Raw genomic sequence first — 14,715 nt, forward strand, 5'->3', positions numbered from 1 at the left:
GGCCAAGAAAGGGCTACAGCAGCCTTCGCATGATCCATTAAAGCTTCATCTAACCAACTTGAACAATATGCTGCAAATCTGCCAAAAAAAAAAAATAGGAACAGTGTTCAAAGCTGGTACAATCATACCCAAGGCTCAAAGCAACTATTACAGCCCAGATAGCGAGCATGTATCGCTCCGCTGGCTTGATAATGTCGGGAACCCGCTGACTGTTTGCCATTACTGGTCCACCCTCGGACCACCCAGATTACTCTCCTGCATACAAACTTTAACTAGTTTTTAATCTCCTCAAACAGATTTTTAAATGCACAGAGACTTTTATTTTAGATAATAAACTTAGACAAATATTACAAACAATTGTGAGATAAAAATAATGACTCAGCCTGAAATAAAATAATTTGATAGAAAATGTTGTTGCTGACACTGTGCTACATTAAAATTATTTACTAAAATAATGTACAAAGTATAAAAAAGGAAGGAAGGAAAAATCAGTAAACTGGACTGTGAGTGGAAAATGAGTGATGATAAGTGGAATTTTGTCTAATATTCTCAAATCAAATCAAATCAAATCAGATTTATTGTCACATCACAAGAGTACAGGGACACAGGTGAGTGAAAAACTTGAGTGCGAGTTCCACAAATTATGCAGAGAACAGTATTTACACATAGATAAACAAAACTATAGATAGGATAGAAGAATAGATAAAACCAATTTAACTAAAATATATACATATAATCTTACACAATAACTTAAAAATAATAATATTGCACCGCGACATATAATATTGCACTGGGAATGTAGGGTGGGTGTAATCAACTATATACTATATATAGTAATGGATATTACAATGCTATGTGGATGTGCAAATAATCACGCTAGGTGTGGAGGTAGAAGATGGTACAGTAGGTGGCAGAGTATTTAGTAAAGTGCAAGGTACAGGAAGTTAAGTGGAAGCGCAGGGGGAGAGTATTGTCTTTGGATAGGTATTCAAAGTCCAGCTATGCAAGTAAAGTGCGGGAGTACAGTGGGTGCACGTACGTGTAATGGGAAGGGTTGGGCTGGGCAGAGCAGTGATTACTGGCTGTTCAATAGCCTGGTTGCATGGGGGAAGAAGCTGTCTTTGAGCCGACACGTGTGCACGTACGTGTAATGGGAAGGGTTGGGCTGGGCAGAGCAGTGATTACTGGCTGTTCAATAGCCTGGTTGCATGGGGGAAGAAGCTGTCTTTGAGCCGACTGGTTCTGGCTTTTAAGCTTCTGAGCCTCCTACCACTCGGCAGCTGAGAGAACAGACAGTGACTAGGATGGGAGGGGTCCTTCATAATCCTTCTGGATTTCCTCAGGCAGCGACTGGTGTATAAATCCAATAGGTTAGGGAGCTGAACCCCGGTGATGGACTGTGCTGTCCGCACCACCCTCTGCAGAGATTTCCTCTCACGAACAGTACAGTTCCCGTACCAGGTGGTGATGCTGCCCGTCAGGATGCTTTCCACAGTGCAGGTGTAGAAGGTCTTAAGGATGCTGGGGTTCAGGCCAAACCTCCTCAGCCTTCTGAGGAAGTAGAGGCGCTGGTGGGCCTTCTTCACCACCTGTGAGGTGTGCACTGCCCATGTCAGGTCCTCGCTGATGTGAACACCGAGAAACTTAAAGCTGCTGACCCTCTCTACCGCAGTCCCATTGATGGAAATCGATGGGTGTACTCTCTCCTGCTTCCTGAAGTCCACGATCAGCTCCTTGGTCTTACTGACGTTTAGAGAGAGGTTATTCTCCTGGCACCAGTTTTCCAGGATTTTAACCTCCTCTCTGTAGGCCGATTCATCGTTGTTGGAGATCAGGCCCACAACTGTTGTGTCGTCAGCAAACTTTGGCTTTTTGGATGACGTTGGAGCTGTGTCTAGCAGTGCAGTCATGGGTGTACAGGGAGTACAGGAGCGGGCTGAGCACACAACCCTGGGGGGCTCCGATGTTGAGGGTCAAAGAGGAGGATGTGATACTTCCCATCCTTACCACCTGCCGTCGGTCCGTCAGGAAGTTCAGGATCCAGCTGCACAGTGTGCTGTTCAGACCCAGATCCCGGAGCTTGCAGTCGAGCCTCGAAGGAACGATTGTGTTGAATGCTGAACTGTAGTCTACAAACAGCATTCTCACATACGTGTCCTTCTTTTCCAGGTGGGAGAGGGCAGTGTGCAGGGTCAGGGCGATTGCATCGTCGGTGGATCTATTCCGCCTATATGCAAATTGCAGTGGGTCCAGGGTGGCAGGCAGTGAGGAACAGATGATATCCCTGACCAGCCTCTCAAAGCATTTGCTTACGATGGAGGTCAGGGCAACAGGTCGCCAGTCGTTCAGACAGGTAATACTAGCTGTCTTTGGAACTGGCACAATGGTGGCTAGTTTGAAACTAGCTGGCACGACCGAGAGAGACAGTGAGGTGTTATAGATGTCTGCAAAAACTCCTGCTAGTTCCCTGTAGCAGGCTTTAAGCACTCTCCCGGGAATGCCATCTGGTCCTGCTGACTTGCGTGGGTTCACCCTCTTGAAGGCTTTGCACACATCAGCTACGGAGACGGAGGGGGGGTTGGGATCAGCGGTGGGCGGGGTGCTCTCCAGTGGTGCTGCAGGAATTCCGTCGAAGCGAGCGTAGAAGTTATTAAGCTCATCCGGCAGATCAGCGCTGGTACTGGGCAGAGTGCGAGAGGCAGTTTTATAGTCAGAGATTGTATTTAACCCCTGCCATAAGCTTCGTGTGTTGGCTGTGTTGAACTGTGCTTCCACTTTCATTCTGTACGCACGTTTAGCTGCTCTGATGGATTTACGGAGAGCGTAGTTGGATTGCTTGTACTCCTCCGTATTTCCCGCTCTGAATGCAGCGCTGCGTGCGCTGAGGGCGGAGCGAACCTCACAGTTCAGCCAGGGCTTCTGATTGGGGTAAACGCAGACTTGTCTGCAGGGCACTACGTCATCCACACACTTGCGTATGAAGGCGGTGACTGTGTCTGCGTACTCGTCCACGCTGCCCGACGAATCACGGAACATTTCCCAGTCCACATGATCAAAACAATCCTGCAGCATAGCGTCTGATTGGTCAGACCAGCGGCGCACCTCCCTGGTAGTGACCGGCCCCCGTTTCAGCTTCTGCCTATAGGTGGGCAGGAGCAGGATGGAGGAGTGATCTGATTTGCCGAACGGGGGTCGGGGGAGGGATTTGTAACAGTTCCGGATGCTGGAGTAAACATGGTCTAAAATCCTGTCTTTCCGAGTGAAACATGTTACGTGCTGGAATAATGTCGGACAGTAGGTTCGCAGGTTATTCCGATTAAAGTCCCCCGCAACAATAAGTGCAGCCTCCGGGCGCGCGGTCATCTGCTTGCTGATAGCCTCGTGTAGCTTCCCGAGCGCGAGGTCCTGCGGGGGGATGTACACCACGGCCAGACAGAGTCCCATTATCTCACGGGGCAGCCACGCCGGCCGGCAAAACACGATGAGATATTCCAAATCCGGCGAGCAGAAAGACTCGATGAAATGTACATTCCTCCGATCACACCAAGCGTTATTGATCAGAAAACATACACCTCCTCCTTTGCTTTTCCCGGAGAGCTGCTTGGTTCTATCGGCATTATCAGGGACCTCATCGGATAACCACGTTTCTGTGAGGCAGATAACGCTGCAGTCCCGGATCTCTCGCTGGAAGGCGACCCGTGCATGAAGCTCACACAACTTGTTTTCCAAGGACTGCACGTTAGCCAGTAATATGGTGGGAAGAGGCGGCCGATGGGCACGTCGTCTGAGTCTGACGAGCACGCCGGCTCTCTTGCCTCTTTTCCGGCGTCTTCGACGGGTGCGTGGCCGGGCGGCCCATATGAGTGGCGCCTCTCCAGTGTTAGCAAACAAAGGATCGGCGTTATGGAACTCAAAGTCCGGTTTCCGGTGAGTGATCGACGATCTGATTTCCAGAAGTGTTTGTCGGTCGTAGGTGATAAAACCAGTAACATTTAGTGCAAAAAGAGTGAAAAACAAACACAAAAACAACAAAAAACTGCAAAAGTAAGCGGGAGCTCGCAACACGGCAGCCATACTCGGCGCCATCTTGAACATAAAACCTGAATATTCAGAACATAAAATTCTGAATAAACATCTGTGGGCCGCCCAGAAACACTGAGCAAAACGCCAGTGAATTACCGATAGCGGGCAGACAGTGGTCCACTATCCTCTTGCTATTAGGGAAGGTGGATCTACCGAAGTTGTTACAATGTTGTTGTTGCAGATACAAAAAACCTTATCTTAGCAGTGAAAAGTGTTAGAGCAGTTGAGTATGTACATTTGCAATTAAAATACTGATTGGGAAAAAAGTATCATTGATTATCGTAATAAATATACAGTATAACATGTACTGTATTTTGTACATATATAAATATGTATGAAAATTTGTGCAAAAGTCCCTTTTTAATTTACTTAATTAAAATGTGAGTGTAGACATTACTGAGAAGACTGTAACCTTGTAAATTCACATAGGACACTGACAGAGGTCATATTATAATAGATGTAAAGTCACTTGGTGAGTTGTTTAGGAAACTGTGCTCAGGATATTGTGCCTTTAGGGAGTCATCCCCAGTTTCTCATTTATAAACATCACATGTCAGTCTTCAAATATCTGTATATATGTAAAAAAGCCAGGCATAGAATGAAACTGGCTAAAGGATGTTCAACATGATTTACAATGTTTGCTTAATTGCTAAATAGCTGATTGTGAACATTTTAAACCAGTAAGGGATACCTGCACAAGAGAAGGTTGGAATCATTCAGGGTATTCTTATTTTGCTTTGGATTGATTTAGTTAAGGTAATAATTTTAAGGTGTTTTAAAACCTTGCCAACTGCTTTTATATCCAAATGTACTGAGAAGAAGTGATGGAAAATTTCTCCGGACAGTTTATGTTTGTGCTTCGTGGACTGAATGACTCAAAGACAAACAAACACATTTACTTTTCATTTGGCCTTGTTGTCTATATTGTGACGCTGTTTGTAAATTTGACATTAATTATTACAATCATTCTGAACAAAACACTCCATGAACCCATGTACCTGTTTATTTGCAATTTGTATGTAAATGGAATATGTGGTGCTTCTGCTTTCTATCCAAAGATTCTTGCTGATCTTTTTTCAGACTCTAATGTTATTTCATATACAGGGTGCCTGTTACAAATATACATCATTTACTGTTATATTTTCTGTGAACTCACATGTTTAACAGCCATGGCATATGACCGATATGTAGCCATTTGTAAACCTTTGGAATATCACAACATCATGACACACCAGAAGGTGGTAAATTTGCTGACTTTTATCTGGTTCTTCTCCATACTAGAAACATCTGTTGGGACTGTACTAACAAGCCAGCTACGCTTATGTGGTAATGACATTGACAAGCTATACTGCTTTAACTGGGATGTTGTTAAGCTTTCCTGCACAGATGTCACTGTGAACAATGTTTATGGATACATTGTGATATTCTCTCATGTTTTCCAAGCTGTGTTCATCATTATTTCATATATTCGCATCGTCAGAGCGTCTATGAAGTCCAAGACGGAGCGAGTTAAATTCATGCAGACTTGCATTCCTCATTTAATCACCCTCATGAACTTCACCATTTCTATGGTATTTGATGTTTTGTGTGTTATTAGATCATATGTGTGCTCGCTATGGCAAAGGTCAGGAACTGCAAGCTCTGCGGAACATCTTGGGAATAGAGTTTCTTGTTGTGCCTCCTCTCCTAAACCCCATTATATATGGGTTAAAAATGACCCAGATACGACGGCAATTTGTAAAATTGTACAGCCACAAACTCAAAGCAGTGCAACAGAACTGAAATTGATTCTAGAATAATTCATCTTCATGTAGGTCGTTTCCTTTTTTCATTTCTTTTTTTCCAAGTATTCAGGGTCTGGCATGACACAAGAATACTGCAAATCTGAGAATGAAAGTCGAGGTTTACACTGCTAAACAGACCTTATAAATTTGAAAATTTACATTTGATCTATCTGATCAGGGGTGATTAGGAGACTAGATGTCAGCATTAAGGGAAAACTTTAAAAACCTTAAGATGTCTAAGGCTGTATTTGCTTTGTTCCAGCACATCAATGCACCACAGCAAATAACATTTGTTTTCAGGGGGAAGCATTGATTCTGGTGCATGATCAATAAAGTTTTGTTTTTCAAATACTTCCATACAACATGGAAGACCACCGGCAATAGCTCATATATTTAAAAGTGACTGATTACCCCAGAAATGTGAAATTCAAGCAGGAAAATGATTGGATGTTAATGTATTGAAATACTTGATGTTGACTGTAATCAATGACCTAAATATTAATCTGTCCAAGTTTGATTTTTATTTGTTCATGAAATTAGGTTTTGGTTAAATGATCCATATTATGCTGACTTTCTGATTATTAAAAATGTATATATACATATATATATATAAATAAAATTTAAAAAAGCATTAATCATATAAATGTTGCCTTAGCAAGATTACATTTCAGTTGAATTTCACAGGGAACTCTCTTGTAAAACCCACATGCAGCCGACTGCAGAGGGAATATGCATTCACATGTGTGAACATGCCTGAGCAGTGTAAATGCAGAGTTAGATCACAAATATAAAGAACAGCGTAACCAGCATGTCTATATTATCAAGTTGGTTTTGACAAAATGTCAGATAAAAACAACTTTTTCAGTTGTCTTATTTGCATCATGCTATACCATGAAATGGATTAGAGTGATTTTACATCTTATTCATGTGGTTGATAGCCTGTTGTTTCCTCTGCCTTTTAAATGCTTAAACTATTTTGCTGTTCAATATTCTTTTTACATAAAAGCCAATAATGAATGAACACTTTCAGATTATGTAAAAACACATTTAAAAGCGAATCCAGACAGCTCATTTAATGTGCACTGGCTAATATACAAATATTTACATCAGAAAGAGAGAGCAAATTGCACGGGATGGTGGCAGAACAGCTAATCTTGCTTGTAGCCGAGCATAAAAGCTTATATGACAAGCGCATGCTGACTAAAAAATGTGTAAGAAAATATGTGGCAGACCACAGCTATGAATGACGGTGAGTACATTACAGCACCTGTATATAACCATAGTTCATTCTATCCTTTTTGATGAGAGGAGCAACAAGCAGGAGCAGAGCCTCGAATTCCCCCACTGAAACAAGGAAATACCTGCAGAATAGCTCATTATGCTGCTTCATCTAGCTCTTGTAAGAGGTGGTGGAACTCCCCATGTTAATGTTTTTGCAGAATGGGATGCACCCAGTGTATGCAGCAAAAAAAAAGTTTTAAGTTTTGTTAAAAGATATGTATATATATATATATATATATATATATATATATATATATATATATATATATATATATATATATACTTGGTGTGAATGTGCCTTAATAGGGGCAAACACCAGAATGGACAGAAGTAACACCTAAGGGACCCACCATCATGGACGCTGGAGTGGACTGGGACAGCCTCTGGTTATGTGAAGGGCTGTTATACCACATGTGATAGGAGCAGGTGCTCGGTAAATGTGTCTGGCAGTGACTGGTGCTGCACATTCTGCATAAAGCAGTGTTGAGTGCAGTGAATGGGAGAGCTGGCATGGGGCATCTTAGCCTGCTCAAGAGCCTGAACTGGCTCCAGAAGAGATTCTGCTGGCTGGGCTGCTGCCTGAACTTGAAGCACTATGTACACTGCTGCAACCTATAGCCATCGCACAACTTGTTAAAGTCCTTCTGCTCCAGTGCTTCATTTCCCAAAGGAAAGAGTAGCCGTGGATGTCCTAGGACCCTTTCTCATCACTGAGGCTAGGAACCGCGACATGCATGGTCATGCATTATTTCACTGAATGGCGAGGTGTATGTGGTCCTGGACCAGAGTGCAGCCACAAGTTTTCTACCAATTCAGCATGCCAGAGAAACGTTACAATGACTAGGGATGCAAGTTAAAGTCAACAGTCATGGCTGAGGTTTGCAACCAGTTGGGCATCAGGAAGACCCGGACCACACTGCTCCACCCACAGGGTGATGGTCTTGTTAAGCATTTTAAGCAAACACTCACTACTCAGCTGGCCATCGTCACTGACCAGCACCAGTACAATTGGGACTGACATTTGCCCATGGTCCTGCAGGCTTGCCTTTCTATTGTGCAGGAGTCATCTGGGTTCACTCAAGCTCTCCAATACTGTCTCTATGCAGTAAACCAGCTTGCCACGGGGCATTAGGGCAAGGCCAGTGCCCATCAGAAATGGGCATATGACTTGCGCTGTCAAGTGCAACCGCTGTTGTTTGGAATGTGAGGGTGGCTGTACAACAGTCTGTACATCAGTCACCCTGATTGTGTCCCTGTGTGGCAAAAGAACGCCTAGGCTAAGAAGCATATTGGGTCCAGGTGGGGCAGTGGACTGTTGTAGTTCCTAGGTACAGACATGCCCTCTACCGGCCCCATAAATGGAAGACCATGCCAGGCCAGGTGGAACCGTTAAGATCCATTATCCACAAATGGAGAAAACTTGTAACAGTTGTGAACCTTCCCAGGAGTCGCTGGCCCACCTAAATTTCACTAAGAGCACATTAATGACTCATCCGGGAGGTAACTCAAGAACCCAGACAAACATCTAAAGAACTGCTGGCCTCACTTGCCTCAGTTACAGGGGAACTCCACCGATTTTGCAAAAATGACTTAATCATTCAACGGTTTAGATATGAACAAAATCATTCAGAGTGGTTAGGTGTAAAATGTGCCTTTCTAGAGAAATTTACCACGTCAAAATTGTTCACCATTTTAGTACTAGGAACCACATTGTTATGTCTACACTACAAATATTATAATTTTATCTGCCATCCAAAATGATCAGTGAACTTACATGTGTCTTTTTTTTACATGTGTCAATTTTTTATAAATAAAACTGATAATGGTAAAACAGTGCTAAGTTCAAAATTGATGTTTTCTTTGGGTACTGTTTGTTCCTTACAATGCCCTGCATGTACCTCTCCACATTTTGTGTTGTTTGGGTTGATGGCATTGCATAGTGTCAACAAAACTCACAGCTGATGTGAGTAACGTTATTCATCAGAGGAGCTGCAATAGATCTTGCTGGTTTATTGTTCAGAGTGGTGGTGAACTGCGCCGTACCAGGATGCAAAAATAAATGGAGAAACACAGTTCGGTGCATTTTTTTCAGTTGCCGTTACAAGTACCAGAAATCCTAAAGTTGTGGCTACTTGTTTTGAAGCTACACATAAATACCAAAGTCGAACAACTTCACTGACGAAGACTAACTTACTCAAGACCAGTAAAAAAAAATGCAAAGCAGATTTCTTCAAATGTGGGCTGCTAAAGAAATCTGCTGTGGCCTCTGTTGTATTTTCCACTACAGAAACTGGAATCAAGGTGAGAAACATTTGTGAGTGAAATAAATTAGTCATTGTTAGCCACTGTGGTATTGTAATGAATATATTACTATTATAATCAATAAGAAATCTATAATCATATGCTAAAAAGTTGATTAACAAAAGTGTATTAATCCTCTAACTAAGGATAGGCCTTGCTGTGTGTAGGTTAGGGGATTTTGCATTGGAGAGTCCAGAAGTTCAGAAGCATCTAGAAGCTAGTGTACTTTGTTGTGAGGGCAAGCTGACCCCCAAAGAGTGAGGTAAGCTGATAGGGAACCAGTCATATGATTTATTAAAGAACTGAAATATAGTTATAGAACAGATTAGTGTTTAATTATCCATATGTTGGGGCTCTGAGCGAGCGGGAATCGCGCTTAGTCCCGACATAAATTGGCGGCCCTGTTACGGGTACCAGTGATAAACCTGACAGATCGTTATCAGCACCAGATTGCTAGGACTGCCATCGTGGGCCACCATGTGACTCTGTGACAAAAGTCTGTCCACAGCGCGCGCTTGAGAGAAAAAAGTAAGCAGACACCTGTTATAAAAGTTCTGCTATATATGTGTGGACAGGCTTTGCTTACTGGGTTATGTGGTCGCTTATATTAAATGAAAATATTTTAAAGACAGATTTTTAACTGTGTTGAAGAGATAATAGAGTGATAAGAGTAGTGAGCCGTATTAGAAGGGAGAAAATGTAAAAGAAAAAAGAAAAAATAATAAAAAGGATAGTAATAGTTAGAAAAGACAGAGTGGACAAATTAAGTAGTTTTATGTTGTGTGTGAAAATAATATAGTGATTGGAGCGAGCCGCTGGTTGACAAAAAACAGCGCGCCAGAGAAATACAGAGACTGAGATAAAGTGAGAACAAAAAGCATGCTACAGAGAGAAAAGCGCTGAGAGATAAATGTTATGTGTATGTCTGTGTGTTTTGTCTGAAAGTGTGGCCATACAAAAAATCGTAAAAAGAAAAAAATATAGAAAAACTTCTGAAGATATGACTGCAGTGGTATGTGAAAACTAGGAGACAGGCTCCTTCTCTACATAAGTGTAGATGTGTGTATTACAACATTGAGAAGATCTGTTAGAGAGGACCAGATAAGTTTAATACCAGCCGCACTTGTGCGTGAGTACGTGCCAGTGCTGTCATTCAAAGCTATAAAAAATTGCTGTTGGAAAAAAAAAGGAAACTGTAAACTACTAAATGACTGAAATATAGGAGAACTTAAAAATACAGATGAAACTTAAAAGTAAGGTCAAATATAAGCAACTGACAATAACAGCCGTATCAATGATATAATGGAAGTTATTTGAGATATGGATAGGACCTGCTTTGATTTACATAAATAAAGCGTGGCTGACGAAGTATATATATAAAAAAAAAGCTCACAGTTCATCAATAGAGAGTAAAGTGATTGTATTAAAATATTGTCCACAGTGATTTTATGAATAATCAATTTGTAATGGAGACACAAGGTGTTCAAACTCAATTTTGGCTTGAAAAAACTTACAAAGATGCAGAAGGCAGAGAGTTGGCAATCATCAGTGTTGATTAGTGAAAAATTATGGCAGCTGACCCAAGTGGCTTAATCGGGATTAAGTGCAAACTGTGTTCCTCTCCATAGGTTGAAAGGGAGAATTAAACTGATTTGGAGCAAAAAACATCTAGCTCCATTGTTAAATACAATATTAAATAGTCAAACCCCTTTAGTGGCTGAAATTAAATTTGAGCGATGCAGAGAGCTTGAGATACACCTTACTGTCGAAAAAAGAGAGGTTCAACGGAAGAAAAAATTGTGGGAGAGAGAAAAGGCAGCTACTTTAGGATGGCACGCTCCACTACACTGGATAAAATTACGAGAAACTGACCCCTTGCATAAGAGTTTATGGCCTAACTCAACGCTAGTGCAACATGTATTTAGAAGTTCAAGAGATGAGCTGTTTAAAGGAGATTACTTTAAAGATTTCCCTTGGAAAAAAAAGATTGCTGTGTGTGAAACATGGTTGGTGAAGAATTCGAGAACATGGAAAGAATAAGAGAATAAGAGAAAGAGATAGAAGGAGAAGACAGAAAAGTGAAAGAAGAAGAGACTGAGATGGAATGAAAGAGAGAGAGAAGATAGAAAGATAATGAGAGAGAGAAACAGAGATAAGGAGAAGGAAAAATGGAAAGAAGAAAAGAAAGAGAGAAGAAAGGAAAATAAGATGGAATTCAAATAGTGATTGATATGTAAAAATAAAAGAAAGTAAATGAAAATGAGAGGATTTTTTGGAAAATAAGGGAAATTATCAATGTATGAGTATTAACCTGTCGCCTTGGCAGGTAAAAAGTTGCAGCAGAGAGAGAGAGAGAGAGAGAGAGAGAGAGAGAGAAGCAAGGAAGGGGGGGCTCTTAGCAGCGGACTATGAGATAACACACACACAAGCACTTCAAGGACAGCAATTAATCTAGTACAGCTGCAGCACACACACACACACACACACACACACACACACACACAGGCAGCTCCCAGTCTGCACAGAGAGGTTACAATGCAGATTATTTTACTAATTAAAGGAAAATAAATATATTATGGGAAACACATCAACCAAGTTATAACAAAAGAAAGAAGTAACACGTTTCAGTTTGTTAATTAAAGGTATTGTATCAGGTTTAGAAGCGGCATCATTCACATATGAGAAAGCAACATCCATAACAATGCTACGCCTGATCAAGGTATACCACATCATTGTGAATAGTTAACCACAACCTTCTTAAAGCCTAGAGAAGATTTATATAGTGAACCACTATCAAATAGTGAGTTAATTTTGTTTGTGGATGGATCATGATTTGCATATGGCATAAAATTAGTTCTGACAATGGCAAACACTTTGTTAATAAAGTTATTGCAACAATCACACAGGCATTACGCATCAAGCATAGACTTGGATGTGTTTATCATCCACAATCACAGGGTATGGTTGAACGCCAAAATGGTGTTCTTAAGGCCAAAATTGCTAAGCTATGTGAGGCGAGTGGACAGAAAATTAATTGGCTAAATGCCTTACCATTAGCCCTAATGAGCATGCGAATGTCGACTAATTGTAATACGCATCTGACTCCGCATGAGATGCTTACTGGACGGCCAATGCCAGTAACTTACTTGAGGGCACCTACTAAAGGTCCCCGGCTCGAGCAATTGCGAGATGAATTGCACGATTATGTTACATATTTGACTAAAATTCATAGGGAGATTTTTCGTGACGTTAAAGGTGCTACTGAAGGACGAAGATCAGAGATTAGAGAGGAGAAACTGAAAAAAGTGCTTCCAGGTGATTATGTCTATATAAAAACCTTCAAAAAAGGCTGGCAACAACCACGATGTGAAGGTCCTTTCAAGGTGATCCTTGCTACCCCAACTGCAGTTAAAGTGGAAGGCCGAAAAGTGTGAATTCACTTGAATCATTGTTCAGCTGCTCCAATAGCACTCAGACCCTCAGAACCAGTCCAGCCAGAGGGACAGGACAGCCAAGACGACTCTGCAGGGGAAGGACCAAGTGGATTCTCAAGACCGCGAACCAGTGCAGCAGCCCGCAAGGAATTGAGGCCTCCTGATAGAGAGGACAGTGACGGCCCGGATTCTGAGCCAGAAGACTTAGATCCACTGTCAGAACCAGACTCACCAGACACAGACTAAGGTAGGACAAAGGAGGGTGTGCAGGAGCCCAGTTGAGGTGGGAAGAGTGCTGATAGGGCATGCCTGCACTCTGAGCACCAATATACTACAAGAAGGGTAAATGCTCCCCCTGCTTGCCAGAATCTTTCACACACACACACACACATTAGCACATACATATCCACAAACATGTTGCAGATTTCAGTTTCATTGCTAGCCATCACATCCCTTATCAGTTGCACGGTGTTAACGTTGACAATTACTGAGGGCCCAGATGCTACTTATGCCCAACAATTGATAACTGCAGATAAATATATGTGTGTAAGCCCTACATATCAGCATGACCCTTCTTGGGTCTGTAGGCGATGGGATGAAGTATGGTGGAATACAGGTGTTAATGGTTACACTTACAGACAGTCTACATCCAAATGGAAACAATTCCAGAATAGCCTTATTCAAGGTGGTAGCACACACCCATGCTCAAAGAACTGTAATCCACTATATCTCACCATTAACTATGCGACTGCACTGATGAATGGGACGTTCGGCCTAGGAGCGGATGTCTCAGGCAGAGACCCAATAGGTAGATTTAAAATTGTAGTGCTTAAGCCAAACACCACTACTTCACCTACAGTTGTTCCAGAAATCAAGACTCTTTCCTTTAGAGACTCTGATGATGTGATAGCAGTAGACACTGGATTTAAAGATACAAATAAATGGACTGATTGGATACATTACACTGCACTCACCCTAGGTGCAAAAAATTGCTATGCATGTTCCACAGCTAAGCCATTGCTGACATCATCACCATTCCAGCACTGATAGATGACTATAACTGTACACTTTGTTTGTTGACTTTACTGTCTAGTAGGGTACTTCCAAACGACTCTGACTGTGCTGATATGCATTGGAAATTTCCACTAGTAAAAAAGATGGGACATATCCCACCCCGGTTCGAACCTGGTAAAGGGAATTACACGTTTCACTCGACATGATATAGATGGTAAAGACGTAGGACGCTTTCCCCACTGTGCACTCACTTACAATACGACTGATATCCCAACTATGAATTTTTCCACTATGTTAGTTGCTAGAGCAGATGTTTGGTGGTACTGTAAAACAACCACCCTAAGGCCTACCCTGCCCAAGAATTGGAAGGGCACATGCGCCCTTGCAGTACTTACTATGTCTGTAGCTATAATCACCTTACATGACAATACAGCTCACCATAGACGCAAGAGATCAGCTTCTGTTCCTGGCAGTTTTGACAACACCATTTACATTTATGCTATTGGGGTCCCTAGAGGGGTCCCTGATGAATTCAAAGCGAGAAATCAAATAGCAGCAGGCTTTGAGTCAGTTTTATTGTGGTGGTCTACTACTAACAAGAATGTAGACTGGATCAATTCCATCTATTACAACCAACAGCGATTCATTAATTACACTAGAGATGCTGTTACAGGACTAGCTGACTTCTGGAGAGGCTCATCGACACGGCCCTAACGAAGAAGGACGCAAGAAATCCTCTCACTAAGGATAGGCCTTGCTGTGTGTAGGTTAGGGGATTTTGCATTGGAGAGTCCCTGAAGTTCAGAAGCATCTAGAAG

General features: G+C 42.0%; 1 pseudogene; it reads left to right on the plus strand.

The window, feature by feature from the left end:
• Positions 1-4,907: 4,907 nt before the first annotated feature.
• Positions 4,908-5,865, plus strand: LOC118827701 (annotated as a pseudogene).
• Positions 5,866-14,715: the final 8,850 nt, after the last annotated feature.

This window comes from Colossoma macropomum, unplaced genomic scaffold (genome assembly GCF_904425465.1).
Source record: "Colossoma macropomum unplaced genomic scaffold, Colossoma_macropomum, whole genome shotgun sequence".
In the NCBI taxonomy this organism is placed as follows: domain Eukaryota; kingdom Metazoa; phylum Chordata; class Actinopteri; order Characiformes; family Serrasalmidae; genus Colossoma; species Colossoma macropomum.